The sequence below is a fragment of the Hylobates moloch genome, unplaced genomic scaffold (genome assembly GCF_009828535.3).
Source record: "Hylobates moloch isolate HMO894 unplaced genomic scaffold, HMol_V3 SCAFFOLD_12, whole genome shotgun sequence".
NCBI classification, from domain to species: Eukaryota; Metazoa; Chordata; class Mammalia; order Primates; family Hylobatidae; genus Hylobates; species Hylobates moloch.
Genome location: NW_026652287.1, coordinates 348,537 through 369,958, shown reverse-complemented (window position 1 = coordinate 369,958; position 21,422 = coordinate 348,537). Strand labels below are relative to the sequence as shown.

Genomic DNA, 21,422 nt, shown 5'->3' with positions numbered 1-21,422 from the left:
CGCCTGCGGATCACGGAAGTGGCTGCGGTCGGCGCCATGTTATGTTGGGGCAGAAGGGACGCGGAACTTCCGGATTGGAAGCCCTAGGGATTCGGAAAGCCCCGCTAACCTGGGGATGACTCCTAGGAGTAGAAGACGGTCCACCTTAGTTGTCACGAGATAGTGCACGTGAGGACCCTTTCGGGTACAGTTGTACACAGCGGATCACACAGACCCGAAGTCTGAGGCACAAGGCGCGCTCCGCGAGTAGGAGCGGCTGCGTTGTGGGCGGGGCGGACGCGGGGCCACGTCTTGGCGGGCGTTTTGCGGGATCTTCCTGTTCTGAACGCGCGTACCTTTTACCTCAGTATCCCACTTATTGGAATCCCGCGGTGTTCACGTGTGTGCTGCAGAGAAGGGCGCCAGAGGGTATTCCCTGAAAGTGAAAGGTCCGCGAAAGTGGAGTAAAGAGGCGAGACGCATCCACGCAGGGGGAGTCTGTGCGGTTTGGAGGAACGCGCCACTGTCCGCACTGATGAGGAGCCCCCAAGTGCGGTTTTAAGAGGGTGAAGCAGGGCCGGGCGCAGTGATTTACGCATGTAATCTAAGTGCTTTGGGAGGCCTAGGCAGGAGGATCTCTTGAGCCCAGGAGTTCGAGATTAGACTGAGACCTCATCGCTACTAAAATAAATAAATAAAGTAGGCATCCATTTGTGTAAAACAAACCATATATACACACAAATATACATATATAAACACTTGTATATATAGGTATAGGCATAGTTATGTATATCTTGCAAACCAAAAATAAAATTGTAAGTCCCCCCAACCAACTGAATGAACTGATTCTCTCAATACCAAAGTTAACCTGAAAAACCAGTTCAGTCCCTGATGGGAGGCAGGGTTTGGACATGTCCCATTATACTGTCCTCCCCTTGGAATTCAGGTATAACTGACCAGCGTCGACATTAAAACACACCTTAAGGCTGACCAGACTGTAGCATTAAGATACATCACATGACAAATAGCAGGCCCTGGAAGAAAAAGAAGTATTTTACCCTGACATGTATTTATTTAACATAGTTTTACGTAGCCCTGCAAAACTGTCTCTTGGGGGAAATCTATTTTGTAGAGAATCTCCTTCCTTTTCCACATCTTTTCCTGATCCGGGAGAGAATGTAAGAGTCTGACACCTTTTTAACTCTGATAAGAAACGTTTACCATCTATTCTCTGAAGCGTGCTGCCTGGAGCTACATCTGCATAAGAATGGCCAGGGTGGTGGTGCTCAAACCTGTAATCCCAGCACTTTGGGAAGCCCAGGTGGGTGGATTGCTTGAGCCCAGGAGTTCCAGACCATCCTGGGCAACTTGCGGAGACCCTGTCTTAGCTGGGCGGGATGACAGCACATACCTATAGTCCCAGCTACTCAGGAGGCTGAGGTGGGCAGATTGCTTGAGCCCAGGAGGACAAGGCTGCGGGAAACCACAGATTGTGCCACTGCAATCCAGCCTGGGCAACAGAGACCCTGTCAAAAAAAATAATAACAAAATAGAACCTTGGTCTCCATTAGCTTAACCCAGACACTCCTTTCTATTGATTCCAGGTCTTTAGATAATAACTCTTTCAACCAAGTGCCAATCAGAAAATCTTTGAATCCATCTATGAACTTTCTCCCTAAAATGTGTAAAATCGGCCAGGCGCAATGGCTCATGCCTGTAATCCCAGCAGTTTGGGAGGCTGAGGCAGGTGGATCATGTCAGGCCTCTGAACCTAAGCTAAGCCATCGTATCCCCTGTGACCTGCACATATATATATATGCCTAGATGGCCTGAAGTAACCGAAGAATCACAAATGAAGTGAAAATGGCCTGTTCCTGCCTTAACTGATGACATTCCACCACAAAAAAAGTGAAAATGGCCGGTTCTTGCCTTAACTGATGACATTACCTTGTGAAATTCCTTCTCCTGGCTCAAAAAGCTCCCTCATTGAGCACTTTATGACCCCCACCCCTGCCTGCCAGAGAACAACACCCCTTTGACTGTAATTTTCCTTTACTTACTTAAATCTTATAAAACGGCCCCCCCACCCCTATCTCCCCTTTGCTGACTCTCTTTTTGGACTCAGCCCGCCTGCACCCCAGTGATTGAAAACCTTTATTGCTCACACAAAGCCTGTTTGGTGGTCTCTTCACACGGACGCAAGTGAAATTTGGTGCCCTGACTCGGATCGGGGACCTCCCTTGGGAGATCAATCTCCTGTCCTACTCTTTGCTCCATGAGAAAGATCCACCTACAACCTCAGGTCCTCAGACCAACCAGCCCAAGGAACATCTCACCAATTTTAAATCGGGTAAGCAGCCTCTCTTTACTCTCTTCTCCAACCTCTCTCACTATCCCTCAACCTCTTTCTCCTTTCAATCTTGGTGCCACACTTCAATCTCTCCCTACTCTTTATTTCAGTTCCTTTCCTTTTCTGGTAGAGACAAAGGAGATGCATTTTATCTGTGAACCCAAAACTCCGGCGCCAGTCACAGACTCGGGAAGACAGTCTTCCCTTGGTGTTTAAACTCGCAGGGACACCTGCCTGATTATTCACCCATGTTTCAGAGGTGTCTGACCACGCAGGGACGCCTGCCTTGGTCCTTCACCCTTAGTGGCAAGTAACGTTTTTTGGGGGGGCAAGAACCCCCCGACCCCTTCTCTCCATGTCTCTACCCTTTCTCCACTTTCCTGGGAGGCAAGCACCCCCCCACCCCCTTCTCTCCGTGTCTCTACTCTCTCTTCTCTGGGCTTGCCTCCTTCACTATGGGCAAACTTCCACCCTCCATTCCTCCATCTTCTCTGTTAGCCTGTGTTCTCAAAAACTTAAAACATCTTCAACTCACACCTGACCTAAAACCTAAACACCTTGTTTTCTTCTGCAACACTGCTTGGCCCCAAAACAAACTTGACAATGACTCTAAATAGCCAGAAAACAGCACTTTCGACTTCTCCATCCCATAAGACCTAAATAATTTTTGTCAAAAAATAGGCAAATGGTCTGAGGTGCTTTACATCCAGGCATTTTTCACACTTCGTTCCCTCCCTAGTCTCTGTTCCCAATGCAATTCCTCCCAAATCCTCCTTCTTTCCCTCCCACCTGTCCCCTCAGTCCCAACCCCAAGCGTCGCTGAGTCTTTCCAGTCTTCCTTTTCTACAGACACATCTGACCTCTCCCCTCCTCCCCAGGCTGCTCATCGCCAGGCCAAGCTAAGTCCTAATTCTTCCTCAGCCTCCGCTCCTCCACCCTGTAATCTTTCTGTCACCTCCCCTCCTCACACCCATTCCGGCTTACAGTTTAGTTCCTTGACTAGCTCTTCCCCACCTGCCCAACAATTTACTCTTAGAGAGGTGGCTGGAGCTGAAGGCATAGTCAGGGTACATGTACCTTTTTCTCTATCAGACCTCTCTCAGATCAGTCAGCATTTAGGCTGTTTCTCGTCAGACCCCACTAAATATATACAGGAATTCCAATATCTAACTCTGTCCTACAGTTTAACCTGGAGTGACTTAAATGTCATCCTGACTTCTACCCTCTCCCCAGATGAACGGGAAAGAGTTTTTTCTCTAGCCCTATCTCACGCTAATAACTGCCAGCTTCATGAGCTAGACCTCCAGGAGGGCATTAGAGCAGTTCCCCAAGAGGATCCCCAATGGAACTATCAGGCAGATTCCCCAGGTACAGCCAGGCAAGATTACGTGATTTCCTGCCTAGTTGAAGGGCTTAAAAAGGCAGCTTACAAAGCTGTTAATTATGACAAGCTTAAAGAAACTACTCAAGGTAAAGACGAAAACCCAGCCCAGTTCATGGCCCGCTTAGGGCAACCCTCAGACGCTTTACCACCCTAGACCCAGAGGGGCCAGAAGGCCGCCTTATTCTTAATATACATTTTATCACCCAATCCGCTCCTAACGTTAGGAAAAAACTTCAAAAATTAGAATCTGGCCCTCAAACCCCACAACAGGAATGAATCAACCTCACCTTCAAGGTGTACAATAATAGGGAGGAGGCAGCCAGATGGCAATGCATTTCTGAGTTACAATTACTTGCCTCTGCTGTGAGACAAAACCCAGCTGCACCTCCAGCACACAAGAACTTCAAAATGCCTAAACCACACATGCCTAAGTCGCAGCAGTCAAGCATTCCTACAAGACTTCCTCCATCAGGATCTTGCTTCAAGTGCCAGAAATCTGGCTACTGAGCCAAGGAATGCCCACAGCCTGGGATTCCTCCCAAGCCATGTCCCATCTGTGCAGGGACCCACTGGAAATCAGACTGCCCAGCTCTCCTGGCAGCCACTCCTAGAGCCCCTAAAGCTCTAGCCCAAGACTCTCTGACTGACTCCTTCCCAGATCTGCTTGGCTTAGATGCTGCCTGATCGCCTTGGAAGCCCCCTGGACCATCATGGACACCGAGCTTCGGGTAACTCTCACAGTGGTGGGTAAGTCCATCGCCTGTTTAATCAATACGGGGGCTACCCTCTCCACATTACCTTCTTTTCAAGGGCCTGCTTCCCTTGCTTCCATAACTATTGTGGGTATTGACATCCAATCTTCAAAACCCCTTAAAACTCCCCCACTCTGGTGCCAACTTGGACAACATTCTTTTATGCACTCTTTTTTAGTTATCCCCACCTGCCCAGTTCCCTTATTAGGCTGAGACATTTTAACCAAATTATCTGCTTTCCTGACGATTCCTGGACTACAGCCACATCTCATTGCCGCCCTTCTTCCCAACCCAAAGCCTCTTTTGCATCTTCCTCTCGTATCCCCCTACCTTAACCCACAAATATAGGACACCGCTACTCCCTCCCTGGCAACCGATCACATGCCCATTACTATCCCCTTAAAACCTAATCACCCTTACCCCGCTCAATGCCAATATCCCATCCCGCGGCACACTTTAAAAGGATTAAAGTCTGTTATCACTTGCCTGCTACAGCATGGGCTTCTGAAACCTATAAACTCTCCTTACAATTCCCCCATTTTACCTGTCCAGAAACCAGACAAGTCTTACAGGTTAGTTCAGGATCTGTGCCTTATCAACCAAATTCTTTTGCCTAGCCACCCCGTGGTGCCCAACCCATACACTCTTTTGTCCTCAATACCTTCCTCTACAACTCACTATTCCATTCTTGATCTTAAAGATGCTTTTTTCACTATTCTGCTGCACCCCTCGTCCCAGCCTCTCTTTGCTTTTACCTGGACTGACCCTGAAACCCATCAGTCCCGGCAGCTTACCTGGGCTGTGCTGCCACAAGGTTTCAGGGACAGCCCTCATTACTTCAGCCAAGCTCTTTCTCATTATTTACTTTCTTTCCTCCCTTCTGCTTCTCACCTTATTCAATATATTGATGACCTTCTTCTTTGTAGCACCTCCTTTGAATCTTCTCAACAAGACACCCTCCTGCTCCTTCAACATTTATTCTCCAAAGGATATCAGGTATCCCCCTCCAAAGCTCAAATTTCTTCATCTGTTACCTACCTCGCCATAATTCTTCATAAAAACACGCATGCTCTCCCTGCTGATTCTGTCCGACTGATATCTCAAACCCCAACAGCATCCACAAAACAACAACTCCTTTCCTTCCTAGGCATGGTTAGATACGTTCAACTTTGGATACGTGATTTTGCCATTCTAACAAAACCATTATATAAACTCACAAAAGGAAACCTAGCTGACCCCATAGATCCTAAATCCTTTCCCCACTCCTCTTTCCTTTGCTTAAAGACAGCTTTAGAGACTGCCCCACTAGCTCTCCCTGACTCATCCCAACCCTTTTCATTACACACAGCTGAAGTGTAGGGCTGCGCTGTCAGAATTCTTACAGAAAGACTGGGATCGTGTCCTGTAGCCTTTTTGTCCAAACAACTTGACTTTACTGTTTTAGGCTGGCCATCATGTCTCCATGCAGCAGCTGCCGCCACCCTAATACTTTTAGAGGCCCTCAAAAATCACAAACTATGCTCAACTCACTCTCTACAGCTCTCATAACTTCCAAAATCTATTTTCTTCCTCACACCTGATGCATATACTTTCTGCTCCCCAGCTCCTTCAGCTATACTCATTCTTTGTTTAGTCTCCCACAATTACCATTGCTCCTGGCCCGGACTTCATTCCAGCCTCCCACATTATTCTGGATACCACACCTGACCCTCATGACTGTATCTCTCTGATCCACCTGACATTCACCCCATTTCCCCATATTTCCTTCGTTCCTGTTCTTCACCCTGATCGCATTTGGTTTATTGATGGCAATTCCACCAGGTCTAATTGCCACTCATCAGCAAAGGCAGGGTATGCTATATCTTCCACATCTATCATTGAGGCTACCGCTCTGCCCCCATCCACTACCTCTCAGCAAGCCGAACTAGTTGCCTTAATTCGGGCCCTCACTTTTTTTTTTTTTTTTTTTTGAGACAGAGTTTCACTCTTGTTGCCCAGGCTGGAGTGCAATGGTGCAATCTCGGCTCATGGCAACCTCTGCCTCCTGGGTTCAAGCAATTCTCCTGCCTCAGCCTCCCGAGTAGCTGGGATGGCAGGCATATGCGCCACCACGCCTGGCTAATTTTGTATTTTTAGTAGAGACAGGGTTTCTCCATGTTGGTCAGGCTGGTCTTGAACTCCCGACCTCAGGTGATCCGCCCGTCTCAGCCCAAAGTGCTGGGATTACAGGCGTGAGCCACCATGCCCGGCAGCCTCACTCTTGCAAAAGGACTACATGTCAATATTTACACTGACCCCAGATATGCCTTCCATATTTTGCACCACCATGCTGTTATATAGGCTGAAAGAGTTTTCCTCACTACGCAAAGGTCCTCCATCATTATGCCTCTTTAATCAAAACTCTGCTCAAGGCCGCTCCTTTATGTATCTCTCAGCAAAGACCCACTGGAATTCCCCTAGGTAACCTTTACCTTCTCGATGTTCCTTTACTCTTCATCTCCAAAGCCCAACTACATACATCACTGAAACAATTGAAGCCTTTCAGCTCCATATTACAGATAAGCCCTCTATCAATACTGACAAACTTAAAAATATTAGCAGTAATTATTGCTTAAGAAGACATTTACCCTGTATTTCTCTCCATCCTTGGCTACCTTCCCTTTGCTCGTCAGACTCTCCTCCCAGGCCCTCTTCTTGTTTACTTATAACCAGCCCCGTAAATAACAGTGAAAGGTTGCTCGTAGACGCTCGATGTTTTCTCACACGCCATGAAAATCGAACGTCCCCCTCTACGCAGTGACCCCATCATGAAAGGTTGCTGGTAGACACTTGATGTTTTCTCATACACCATGAAAATCGAACGTCCCTGGCCGGGCGCGGTGGCTCACGCTTGTAATCCCAGCACTTTGGGAGGCCGAGGCGGGCGGATCACGAGGTCAGGAGATCGAGACCATCCTGGCTAACACGGTGAAACCCCGTCTCTACTAAAAATACAAAAATTTAGCCTGACGTGGTGGCGGGCTCCTGTAGTCCCAGCTACTCGGGAGGCTGAGGCAGGAGAATGGCGTGAATTCAGGAGGAGGAGCTTGCAGTGAGCAGAGATAGCGCCACTGCACTCCGGCCTGGGCGAAAGAGTGAGACTCCATAAAAAAAAAAAAAAAAAAAAAAAAGAAAAAGAAAATCGAACGTCCCCCTCTATGCAGTGACCCCATCATGAAAGGTTACTGGTAGACGCTCGATGTTTTCTCATACACCATGAAAATCGAACATCCCCCTCTATGCAATGACCCATCATGAAAGGTTGCTGGTAGACACTCGATGTTTTCTCATGCACCATGAAAATCGAACGTCCCCCTCTACGCAGTGACCCCATCATGAAAGGTTGCTGGTAGATACTCAAGGTTTTCTCATACACCATGAAAATCGAATGTCCCCCTCTATGCAGTTACCCCACCAGTCCCCATTACAACCTCTGATGGCTGCCGCCCTAGCTGGATCCCTAGGAGTCTGGGTACAAGACACCCCTTTCAGCACTGCTTCTCATCTTTTTACTTTGCATCTCCAGTTTTGCCTCGCACAAGGTCTCTTCTTCCTCTGTGGATCCTCTACCTACACGTGTCTACCTGCTAATTGGACAGGCACATGCACATTAGTTTTCCTTACTCCCAAAATTCAATTTGCAAATAGGACCAAAAAGCTTCCTGTTCCCCTCATGACACCGACACGACAAAAAAGAGTTATTCCACTAATTCCCTTGATGGTCGGTTTAAGACTCTGCCTCCGGCCGGCCGCCATAGCTCATGCCTGTAATCCCAGCACTTTGGGAGGCCGAGGTGGGCGGATCACGAGGTCAGGAGTTCGAGACCATCCTGGCCAACATAGTGAAACCCCATCTCTACTAAAAATACAAAAAAAGTTAGCCGGTCGTGGTGGCGGGCGCCTGTAGTCCCAGCTACTCGGGAGGCTGAGGCAGGAGAATGGCATGAACCCGGGAGGCGGAGCTTGCAGTGAGCCGAGATGGTGCCACTGCACTCCAGCCTGGGGGACAGAGCCAGACTCTGACGCAAAAAAAAAAAAAAAAAAAGACTTTCTGCCTCCACTATTGCTCTCAGTACTGGGATAGCAGGCATTTCAACCTCTGTCACGACCTTCCGTAGCCTCTCTAATGACTTCTCTGCTAGCATCACAGACATATCACAAACTTTATCAGTCCTCCAGGCTCAAGGTGACTCTTTAGCTGTCCTCCAAAGCCTCTGAGGCCTTGACTTACTCAAAGCTGAAAAAGGAGGGCTCTGTATATTTTTAAATGAAGAGTGTTGTTTTTACCTAAATTAATCTGGCCTGGTGTATGACAACATAAAAAAACTCAAGGATAGAGCCCAAAAACTTGCCAACCAAGCAAGTAATTACGCTGAACTCCCTTGGGCTTCTCTAATTGGATGTCCTAGGTCCTCCCAATTCTTAGTCCTTTAATACCTATTTTTCTCCTTCTTTTATTCAGACTTTGTATCTTCCGTTTAGTTTCTCAATTCATCCAAAACCGTATCCAGGCCATCACCAATCATTCTATATGACAAATGCTCCTGCTAACAATCTTACAATATCACCCCTTACCACAAAATCCTCCTTCAACTTGACCTCTCCCATTCTAGGTTCCCACACCACCCCTAATACCGCTGGAAGCAGCCCTGAGAAACATCGCCCATTATCTCTCCGTGCCACCGCCCCCCAAAAAAATTTTTTTCGCTGCCCCAACACTTCAATACCATTTTATGTTATTTTTCTTATTAATATAAGAAGGCAGGAATGTCAGGCCTCTGGGTCCAAGCTAAGCCATCGCATCCCCTGTGACCTGCACATATATGCCCAGATGACCTGAATTAACTGAAGAATCACAAAAGAAGTGAAAGTGGCCTGTTCCTGCCTTAACTGATGACATTCCACCACAAAAGAAGTGAAAATGGCCGGTCCTTGCCTTAACTGATGACATTGTCTTGTGAAATTCCTTCTCCTGGCTCATCCTGGCTCAGAAAGCTCCCCCACTGAGCACCTTGTGACCCCCACCCCTGCCTGCCAGAGAACAACCCCCTTTGACTGTAATTTTCCTTTACTTACTCAAATCCTATAAAACAGCCCCACCCCATCTCCCCTTTGCTGACCCTCTTTTCGGACTCAGCCCGCCTGCACTCAGGTGATTAAAAAGCTTTGTTGCTCACACAAAGCCTGTTTGGTGTTCTCTTCACACCAATGCGAGTGAAAGATCACGAGGTCAGGAGTTCAAGACCAACCTGGCCAAGATGGTGAAACCCCTTCTCTACTAAAAATACAAAAAAAAATTAGTCGGGCGTGTTGGCAGGTGCCTGTAATCTCAGCTACTCAGGAGGCTGAGGCAGAGAATTGCTTGAACCCGGGAGGCAGAGGTTGCAGTGAGCCGAGATTGCGCCACTGCACTCCAGCCTGGGTAACAGAGTGAGACTCTGTCTTAAAAAAAAAAAGTATAAAGCCAAGCTGTAGCCCCACCACCATGGGCACCGGGTCTTAGGACCTCTTGGGACTGTGCCGTGGGTCGTGATCACTCACTTTTGGCTCAGAATAAACCTCTTCAAATTTTGTAGAGCTTGACTCTTTTAATTGATAACGTGTACATGCAAATATGTTTATGAAAATGAAAATATCTCTAGAAGGAAACACAAGGAAACGGCAGTGGCTTCCTCTGAAACATGGACTTCAAGTCAAGGGGGTAATGAAGACTTACCTTTCACTATATGTTTGTCTCAGTCTGAGTTCCACCAGAAAAACAGAACCAAAATCAGTAGGATGATGGAGAACACAGCATGACCGATGAATACTATGAGCATGGGCCCACGGTATACCTCATTTACTGTGTAGTGGGTTCTTTGATCAGAAGCAATGCCATTGTTACAGGAAAAAGAGGCTCCAAGAAAGGGTTCTTAGATCTCACACAGGAAAGAATTTGAGGTGAGTCACTGAGCACAGTGAAAGAAGCAAGTTTATCAGAATCTATTCTGTTACAGAGTAAGGCATCCTCAGAAAGCAGGAGGAGGGACGCTGTACAAGAAACTCTCGGCCGGGCGCGGTGGCTCACGCTTGTAATCCCAGCACTTTGGGAGGCCGAGGCGGGCGGATCACGAGGTCAGGAGATCGAGACCACGGTGAAACCCCGTCTCTACTAAAAATACAAAAAAATTAGCCGGGCGTGGTGGCGGGCGCCTGTAGTCCCAGCTACTCGGAGAGGCTGAGGCAGGAGAATGGCGTGAACCCAGGAGGCGGAGCTTGCAGTGAGCCGAGATCGTGCCACTGCACTCCAGCCTGGGCGACAGAGCGAGACTCCATCTCAAAAAAAAAAACAAAAAAAAAACTCTCAAGGAGCTACAATTAAACCTGGAATGTGCAGATGTGCTCACTAAAGGTAGGGCTATTGTTGCTATCAGTGACCATTAATCCTTCAACCTAAGCCTGCTCATTAAGGTTCTCTCTGAGTAAAGTGGGTTGCACTCTTAGGACATCTGGACATTCTGCAGGCTTGGTGGGAGATGTCCTGTATGACCATAAATATTTCTGCAATTATAACTGGTGGTCAGCTTAGAATGTGGCTATTTTCAGACCATAGCAACCTTACAGGTGTCTTGTGAGTGCCTAGCTACTTACCTTAAGATAGAGTCACTCTGGTCATGTTTTATTAAACCAGAGGCCTGGTAAACAGAGGTTTCTCTAACACCACAACGGTGAATAAGGCATTCTGTGAGTCCACTCATTCTGTGAGTTTTGCACAGTCATTGCATGATGATGGAGTACTACTCTGTATGCCTCACTTTATGGCTTGGTGGGTCAGATAACACTGAGTTTGTGATGAGCAGCTCAGGTCATGCAGTAATTTGGTGGGCCATGGTTAATTATTCAGTAGCATGGTTAATTATTCAGTAGCATGGTTAATTATTCGTCCAGTAGCAAGCCAAAAGCTGGTTGTCAAAAGAAGAGTACGGGTGGAGCTGAGCGCTTCTCAGACCTCGGCTGCGCCGCCCTAGGAGTGCTGAGCCCATGGAACCACAGCCATGGCTGAGGCCAATGTGAATCTGAAGGCCTAGCCCCTCGCCGATGTTCCACCTCACCAAGAAACCACCGGAATTTGTTCACTAGTGGTGTAACTACAAGCAGCTTCAGAAAAGAGCCAATGAGGCCATCAAAACCCTTAACAGGGGTATCTCTGAGTTCATCGTGATGGCTGCAGACACCGAGCCACTGGAGATCATTCTGCACCTCCACTGCTGTGTGAAGACAAGAACGTGCCCTTCATATTTGTGCACTCCAAGCAGGCCCTGGGGAGAGCCTGTGGGGTCTCCAGGCCTGTCATGGCATGTTCTGTCACCTTCAAAGAAGGCTCACAGCTGAAACAGCAGATCCAATCCATTCAGCAGTCCATCAAAAGGCTCTTAGTCTAAACCTGTGGCCTCTGCCACGTGCTCCCTGTCAACTTGTCCCCCGAGGTTGTGTATCATATTGTCTGTGTTAGCATGTAGTATTTTCAGCTACTCTCTATTGTTATAAAACATTAGTACAAATAATAATAATAATAATGAGTAATTATCTGCAGACAATGTCAGGGCTTTGCACCAAAATCCTAAAAGTCTACATTGTGATTCTCCTATGCGAGCCTGCCAAGGCACCACCCAGCATCGCTCTCTGCCACTGACATGTCAAGCACCATTGGATCTGCTGGGTCATGTGACCAAGTGGCAGAGCAGCTTGCACAACAGCCTGCACCTGCTGCAGAGCCTTCACTTGTTCTGGGCCCCACTCAAAACTAGCAGCTGGCTGGGAGTTCAAGCCTGTCATCCCATCACTTTGGGAAGCCAAGGTGGGTGGATTGCCTGAGCTCAGGAGTTCAAGACCAGCCTGGCCAACATGGTGAAACCCTGTCTCCACCAAAAATACAAAAAACTAGCCGGGCATGGTGATGCACACCTGTACTGGGGAGGCTAAGGTAGGAGGCTAAGGTGGGAGGATTGCTTGAGCCCGGGAGGTGGAGACTGCAATGAGCCATGATCGCACCACTGGACTCCAGCCTGGGCAACAGAGTGAGACCCTGTCTCAAAAAACAAACAAAAAAACCCTTTTATGTATGTATGTATGTATGTATGTATTATTTTTGAGACAGAGTCTCACTCTGTCGCCTAGGCTGGAGTGCAGTGGCACGATCTCGGCTCACTGCAACCTCTGCCTCCAGGGTTCAAGCAATTCTCCCACCTCAGCCTCCCGAGTACCTGAGATTACAGGCGCCTGCCACCAGGCCCGACTAATTTTTGTATATTTAGTAGAGATGTGGTTTTGCCATCTTGGCCAGGATGGTCTCCAACTCCCGACTTCAGGTGATCCGCTAGTCTCGGCCTCCCAAAGTGCTGGGATTACAGGCGTGAGCCACCACGCCTGGCCACAAAAAACCTTTTGAGATTGTCAGTGAGTAATAAAAAATTATCAAACATGGAAATTCTCTTAAGTGAAAATGAGACGAGATAATAAGTACATTTTTAAAAGATTACTGATGGGCTGGGCGCGGTGGCTCATGCCTGTAATCCCAGCACTTTGGGAGGCTGAGACGGGCAGATCACAAGGTCAGGAGATCAAGACCATCCTGCCCCAACTGATGAAACCTTGTCTCTACTAAAAAATACAAAAATTAGCCAGATGTGGCAGTGCGCCCCTGTAGTCCCAGCTACTCAGGAGGCTGAAGCAGGAGAATTGCTCGAACCCGGGAGGCGCAGGCTGCAGTGAGCCGAGATCGGCCACTGCACTCCAGCCTGGGTACAGAGAGAGAGACTCTGTCTCAAAAAAAAATAATAATAAATAAAAGATTACTGAGGAATTTGCTTCTATTAAAACCAGAAAAGTAAAATTACATTTTACATTTTCTTTTCTTTTTTTTGAGACACAGTTTTGCTATTGTTGCCCAGGCTGGAGTGCAGTAGCTCGATCTCGGCTCACCACAACCTCCGCCTCCCCGGTTCAAGCAATTCTCCTGCCTTAGCATCCCCAGTAGCTCAGATTACAGGCATCTGCCACCACACCCAGTTAATTTTATATTTTTAGTAGAGACAGGGTTTCTCCATGTTGGCCAGGCTGGGCTCGAACTCCTGACCTCAGGTGATCTGCCTGCCTTGGCCTCCCAAAGTGCTGGGATTACAGGCATGAGCCACCGCGCCCAGCCCTTTTTTTTTTTTGAGATGGAATCTTGCTCTGTTACCCAGGCTGGAGTGCAGTGGCGTGATCTCGGCTCACTGCAACCTCCTCCGCCTCCCAGGTTCAAGCCACTCTCCTGTCTCAGCCTCCTGAGTAGCTGGGATTACAGGCATGCACCACCACACCCGGCTAATTTCTGTATTTTTAGTAGAGACTGGGTTTCACCATGTTGGCCAGGCTGGTCTGGAACTCCTGACCTTAGGTGATCTGCCCACCTCGGCTTCCCAGAGTGCTAGGATTTCCGTTTTTTTTTTTTTTAAGTGAAAGCAAGTTTATTAGAGATGTAAAGAAACAATAGCTACTCCGCAGGCAGAACAGCCCATATTTTACTTTTGATATGAACTTTTTTTTTTTTTTGAGATGGAGTCTCATTCTATTGCCCAGGCTGGAGTGCAGTGGCGGGATCTGGGATCACTGCAACCTCCACCTCCCGGGTTCAAGCGATTCTCCTGCCTCAGCCTCCCTAGTGGCTGGGACTACAGGCATGCACCACCATACCCAGCTGCTTTTTTTTGTATTTTTAGTAGAGACAGGGTTTCACCATGTTGGCCAGGCTGGTCTTGAACTCCTGACCTCAGGTGATCTGCCTGCCTTGGCCTCCCAAAGTGCTGAGATTACTGGCGTGAGCCACTGTACCCAGCTGATATGAACTATTTTAAGTGGAAATAATGTTTTGAGTTTTATTTTTTATTTTATTTTATTTTATTTTGAGACAGTCTCGCTCTGTCGCCCAGGCTGGAGTGCAATGGCGCAATCTCGGCTGACTGCAACCTCTGCCTCCTGGGTTCAAGCGATTCTCCTGCCTCAACCTCCCGAGTAGCTGGGACTACAGGTGCGTGCCACCATGCCCGGCTAATTTTTGTATTTTTAGTAGGGACGGGGTTTCACCGTGTTAGCCAGGATGGTCTCGATCTAATGACCTTGTGATCTGCCCACCTCGGCCTCCCAAAATGCTGGGATTACAGGCATGAGCCACCGCACCCGGCCTAATGTTTTGAGTTTTAATACATGTACTTTGCAAAACTTTCTTCTTTACAACTACTTTAACCCTGTAGGGAAAATAGGAAGAAATGAATAAAGCATATCCTCAGGAGTGCTCATTTTCCTTCTCCCAGACTCCCCAAGCTGTAGGCACCAACACTGTTCCCTGCAAGCCTCACCTGGGCCACGCACTTCTCTGGACTTACATGGCTTTCCTCCCAGAACGATCCTGATTAAGGAAACACCAGGTGCTCTCTGTTTCCCGCTGCCAACCCCTCTGTGAAGGGAAATGCCTAAAACAGATCTCATTAAATGATTTCCAGAGAAAGTAAAGAATAACGCATGGGAACATTCCAGAACATGAGGGAATCTCTGCTTACGAATTTAAGGAAAGTGTCTCTGGTGGACGTGGAGAAAAGGGAACCCTTGTACATGGTTGGAGGGAACGTAAATTAGTACAACCACTACGGAGAACAGTTTGGAGGTTCCTCAAAAAACTAAAAATTGAGCTACCACAAGCTCCAGCAATCCCTGATGGCTAGATACCGGAAAGGGAATCAGTATGTCTAAGAGATGTCTGCACTGCCATGTTTGCCGCAGCACTGTTCACAACAGCCAAGATTTGGAAGCAACCTAAATGTCCATCAACAGATGAATGGATAAAAAATGCGGCGCCTGTAATCCCAGCACTTTGAGAGGCCGAGGTGGGCGGATCACGAGGTCAGGAGATCGAGACCATCCTGGCTAACATGGTGAAACCCCGTCTCTACTAAAAATACAAAAAATTAGGTGGGCGTGGTGGCAGGTGCCTGTAGTCCTAGCTACTCGGGAGGCTGAGGCAGGAGAATGGCGTGGACCCGGGAGGCAGAGGTTGCAGTGAGCTGAGATCACGCCACTGCACTCCAGCCTGGGCAACAGAGCGAGACTCCGTCTCAAAAAAAAGAAAAGAAAAGAAAATGCGGCGCATGGCGGGGCGCGGTGGCTCACGCCTGTAATCTCAGCACTTTGGGAGGCCGAGGCGGATGGATCACAAGGTCAGGAGTTCAAGACCAGCCTGGCTAAGACGGTGAAACCCCATCTCTACTAAAAATACAAAAATTAGCCAGGCGTGGTGGCGGGAGCCTGTAATCCCAGCTACCCTGGAGGCTGAGGCAGGAAAATCGCTTGAACCTGGGAGGCGGCCGTTGCAGTGAGCCGAAACCTCCTCCAGCCTGGGCGACAGAAACAGACTCCATCTCAGAAAAAAAAAAAAAACAAAAAACGAAAGAACGCTATTTATTTAGAGATGGAGTCTTGCTCAAGTTGCCCAGGCTGGAGTGCAGTGGCGCGATCTTGGCTCACTGCAACCTCCGCCGCCCAGGTTCATGCAATTCTCCTGCCTCAGCCTCCTGAGTAGCTGGTACTACAGGCACGCAGCATCACGCCTGGCTAATTTTTGTATTTTTAGTAGAGACGGGGTTTCACCCTGTTGGCCAGGATGGTCTCGATCTGACCTCATGATCCACCCACCTCGGCCTCCCAAAGTGCTGGGATTACAGGCGAGAGCCACGGCGCCCGGCCTATAAAAACATTTTTTAAAAAGGAAAATGACTCTAGAGATTCCCCGGCAGAGTTCCTCTGGGAAGCTTTTCCTCACCAAGGACGCGGCCTCAAGTCATACCCAAGCAGGGGCTCCTGGGTGGCTTCTGAGGAAGCCAAGCTCCCTCACCCTGTGGCGACGCCGCGGGCGGAATGCGCATGCGCGCAACGAGCCACAATCCTAGGGTTGGGCGTTCCCTGCCGGCCACCAAGGGCAGCGCAGGAGCTCAGCCCTCCCCATCAGCCGAAGAAGTGCACCTCCCGGCTCTTTTCTGAACCATCTCTTCTAAACCATAATTTTGGAGATCAAAAGTGCGGGGGAGCCTCCTCTTCTGTGGCTTGATAGGAGTGGGGGAGGTAAGAAGAAGCAAAAGTACAAAGCCAATATATTAAAGTCAGCTGAAACTGGAAAACTTTAAAAGCCTACCATTCGCAATAAAACAACAAAAAGAAATCCTTGGATACAACAAATCCAAGAAATCCTTGATCTAACAAAATATGAAACCATCTGTATCCAGAAAACTATGAAACACTATTAAAAGAAAACGTAGGCCGGCGCAGTGGCTCACACCTGTAATCCCAGCACTCTGGGAGGCCCGGAGTGCAGAGGGCTCGCCTGAGGTCAGGAGTCCAGAGGAGCCTGGGAAATATGGCCAAGCCCTGTCGTTACTAAAAATACAAAAATTAGACTGGCTTGGTGGTGTGCGGCTGTAGTCCCAGCTACTCGGGAGGCTGAGATGGAAGGACGGCTTGAGCCCTGGAGAGGGAGGCTGCAGTGACCTATGATGGGTCCACTGCACTCCAGCCGGGGGAACAGAGGGAGACTCTATCTTAAGGGAGGGAGGGAGGGAAGGAAGGAAGGAAAGGAGGGACGGAAAAGAGAGAGAAAGAGAAAAAAAAAAGGAAAACATAAACGGAGCATACTCCTTTTTCATTCTTGTAGTCACAATATTGCTAAGATGTCAATTCTTCCCAACTGTAGAGTTGGTGCCGCTCCGACAAAAATCCCACAATTAATTTCGTAGATGTTGACAAACTGTTTCTAAACCTAGAATTGTAAATACAACCCTGAATAATAATGAACTTGAAGAACTCAACTTCCAAATCCAAAACTTTTAAAAGCTACCAAAAGAGCACGATCTTTGCAAAAGAATGGGCATTCTTTCACATGAACGATATCATTTTATCTTATTTTTAATTTTTTTTCAGGGTGTTGCTATCACCCAGGCTGGAGTGCACTGGCACCATTATAGCTCACTGCGGCCTCGAATTCCTGGGATCAAGGGATCCTTCCAGCTCAGCCTCCCGGGTAGCTGTTACTATAGGTGCCACCACGCCTGGCTGGGACAATATCATTTAAACTAAGCTTACATAGAATGTATTAATAATACAATCACAGGCAAGGATCCCTGCTTCAAACGTGTTAGGAAGCTGCAGAATTGAGGCCAGCCAAAAGAGAGAGATTAAATCACATACATTTATAGCTTTAATTTGCTTCCTATTTTCGCAGATCGTGATTTTCATAATGATAATACATGAAGTGGTCCTTATAATAAGTAGATTCTATAGAGATGTGTATTGTATCAGCAGTCGTCTGGTGTAGAATACCACTTCCATCACAGCTTCTGAAAACACAATGCTATCTACAATCAATTAAAAAATATATTTCAAAAGCCAGTTTCCCCAATATACCAAACTTCAGCATTCACTGATGTACTGAAAACTTATATTTGCCAATAATAGATTTTAGGGTAATTCATATTAAGATAGGATGGTTTTTAATATTATTTGAGGATAGACAGGAAATTTTAATTGAGTAGGTTCTATTTTGTTTGACTGGATCCATTAAAAAGATTGTTATTACTGCTGAGTGTGGTGGCTCGTGCCTCTAATCCCAGCACTCTGGGAGGCTGAGGCAGGAGGATGGCTTGAACCCAGGCGATTGAGACCAGCCTGGCCAACCTAGGCAGACCTCATCTCTAATAAAAATACAAAAATCAGCCTGACGCAGTGGCTCGTGCCTGTAGTCTCAGCTACTTGGGAGGCTAAGGCGGGAGGACCACTTGAGGCCAGGAGTTCGAGGCTAAAGTGAGCTATGATGGCACCACTGCACTCCAGATGAGGCAACAGAGACTCTCCCTCTAATAAATAAATCAATAAATCAATGAAAAGTTTTTAAAAGATTATTTGTTGACTGTCAGGGTGATTTATTCTTCTAATAAATAGAATATTTACTTACAAGTATATACCTTGTCATTAATACTCCAGTTCTAGTTACAAACTGGTAAAAATTGAGATAAAATCATAAAACTAACCAGGAAAACATTGACCTGCTAAAAACATAGGATCAGTAAAACTACTCAGGAAATACTTGCTATAACAGATTACTCTCTCCGTTAAAGGGTCCCATGTAGAGACATTTCTATGAATATCAAACAGTTAAACAAAATAAAAAACTGAGACTGGGGCAGTGACAGACAATTCAGATTACAAAGCAAGCAACATAGGATTCAGAGAAATACGACACCATGGTGAGACAATATCTTTAAAGCATAGACAAATGGTTTTGAATGTAGAAGCTCATATTTCACTGAGTTAATTATTCACTGACGCGTAGTCCGCTTTTCAGCAGTGATCTCCAATCAGACCCTCCTTTCACAGAAGCCAGTGCAGGAGGCGCACGCGTCGCTTCCCGCCCCGCGCTCCACCGCCCCAGCCCGTCCTGGCTGCCACCCGCCGTCCCTGAGAAACGCTCAAACGCTTCTTTTTTAAATTATGCTTTAAGTTCTGGGGTACATGTGCAGAACGTGCAGGTTTGTGACATAGGTATACACGTGCCATGGTGGTTTGCTGCACCCATCAACCCGTTATCTACATTACGTATTTCTCCTGATGCTATCCCTCCCCTGGCCCCTCACCCCCGACAGGCCCTGGTGTGTGATGTTCCCCTCCCAGTGTCCATGTTTTTTATTATTATTTTTTGAGATGGAGTCTCGCTCTAACGCCCATGCTGGAGTGCAGTGGCACCATCTCGGATTCAAGCGATTCTCCTGCCTCAGCCTCCTGAGTAGCTGGGATTACAGGCACGCGCCGCCACCCCCGGCTATTTTTTTGTATTTTTAATAGAGACGAGGTTTCATCATGTTGGCCAGGCTGGTCTCGAACTCCTGACCTCGTGATCCGCCCGCCTCGGCCTCCCAAAGTGTTGGGATTACAGGCGGGAGCCGCCGCGCCCGGCCTCAGACGCTTTTCTCTAGGTAAAGCCGCGGGATGAACCAGCCCCTGTGGAAATTTAGAAATAACGACGTCCGTCAATTTCTGTATGAAAAATATACAGATCGTGTGACACGTCTTCTGGGAATGAAAGTCTGCTAAACTCGCCGTCACGAGTAGATGAACACATTTAAAGTTTGTAGTTAAGAGGAAAACAACGCCAACGACACAAATGCCCCAAGCGCTGGATGAAGCAGCGACCAAGGATGGGGTGGCCTGGAACGGGAACCAAGACGCCTGCCCGGACGAAAACGAGCAGGGAAGCCCGGGCCAGGGTCGATCGCTCCACACGACGCACTGCGCAGCGACTACGCGGCTCCGGGTCTCGCCTGCGCCGGCGCCTCCTTCGCAGACGCGCTCCTCCCACGCGAGGGCCCCTTCTCCCAAGCGCACGCCGAAGACTGCGGGCCGCAGCCCGCCCTGCACAGCTGAGGCGCAGACCCCGACGGGTCCCAGCGGGGCGGGGCGGGGCGGAGAGCGCGTCCAACGGCAACGGGAGCCGCACGCTGCTAGGAAACATGCTGTCTCCCGGCAACGTAGAGGCGGGGAATTCGCCAACGTGCCTGAAACAGACAACAATTTTAGCCAACGGCTGTGTGGGCCTTGGCCGTCCTGGCCAATGGGAATAGTGAGGGGGCTGTCACTAAGAAACCTGTCCCTGAGCATCGCATAGGAGGGGTGGAACCCAGCAGCGCTGACTGAGCCGCCGTGAGGGGCGGAAACGTATTACCTGGGAGCCAAATTTCGGAGCATCGTTTGCCTTCCCAAGCCCACCAGCTTTCAGCGTTCTCCAGCCTCGCCACACTCCCGCCTCGGGCCGTCCCCGCCCAGACGCTTATCCCCGCGAGAAGCTGAGCGCACCGAAGCGAGCCCGGCGGCTGCCGCGGGAGGAGGAGCCCGGCTCTGACGCCCGTCAGGAAGCTCAGAGGCGGCAGCACCACTTCTGCGTTGATTTCCGCTTTACTTTTACTCTTTTCTTGGGTTAAAATTCAAACGCCGACCCGAGGCGTCAGAGATGGGCGGTCGTTAGGCGCAGTGGCGGCCCCCGGATGTTTGCGATGGGACGGCGGGCTCGGAACATGCGGACGGGGGCGTTGGAGGTGCGAGCCCCGTTGGGCCAGGGCTGGGTCCGGGCAGTGGTGCGGGGTCTCAGCTGTCCGTCACAGGAGATGTGCAGGCCTCGTCATCTGGGGTCTTATGTATCAGTGATGTGGGGTCTGCCGGGTCAGTGAGGGGGTCTGTGAGGTCACTAGTGGGAGGCCACTCCCAAAGTGATTCCCCTCTCGCCCACCTGCTTCCCTGAGAAAAGCTCACTTATCCTTCACCAGGATTTAAAAATATATATCCGTGAGTAAGACCAACCTGTAATATTTTTTTCTTTTTTGGAGACAGGGTCTCTTTCTGTCACCCAGGCTGGAGTGCAGGGCCACAATCTCATTGCAACCTCTGCCTCCTGGGCTCAGGCAATCCTCCCACTTCAGCCTCCCGAGTAGCTGGGACTACAGGTGTGTGTCACCACGCTCAGCTATTTTTTAAATTTTTTATAGAGACGAGGTCTCACTCTATTGCCCAGACTGGTCTCAAGCGAGCCTCCTGCCTTAGCCTCCCAAAGTGCTGGGATTACAGGAATGAGCCACTGCGCCCACCCAATATTTTTTCATGGCCCTTGTTTAGTTGCATTAAAAAAATTAATATATTTTATTTTTGTTTAGAGCGTGTTGGGTTTACAGAAAAATTAATTGGAAAGAACAAGAAGTTCCTCCATCCCTTTCTTTCTTTCTTTCTTTTTTTTGGAGACGGAGTCTCGCTCTGTGGCCCAGGCTGAAGTGTAGTGGCGCGATCTCGGCTCACTGCAAGCTCCGCCTCCCGG

The 21,422-nt window shown here is 48.5% G+C and overlaps 1 pseudogene; it reads left to right on the top strand.

The window, feature by feature from the left end:
* The first annotated feature begins 11,538 nt into the window (after positions 1-11,538).
* Positions 11,539-11,952, top strand: LOC116477650 (NHP2-like protein 1; annotated as a pseudogene).
* Positions 11,953-21,422: the final 9,470 nt, after the last annotated feature.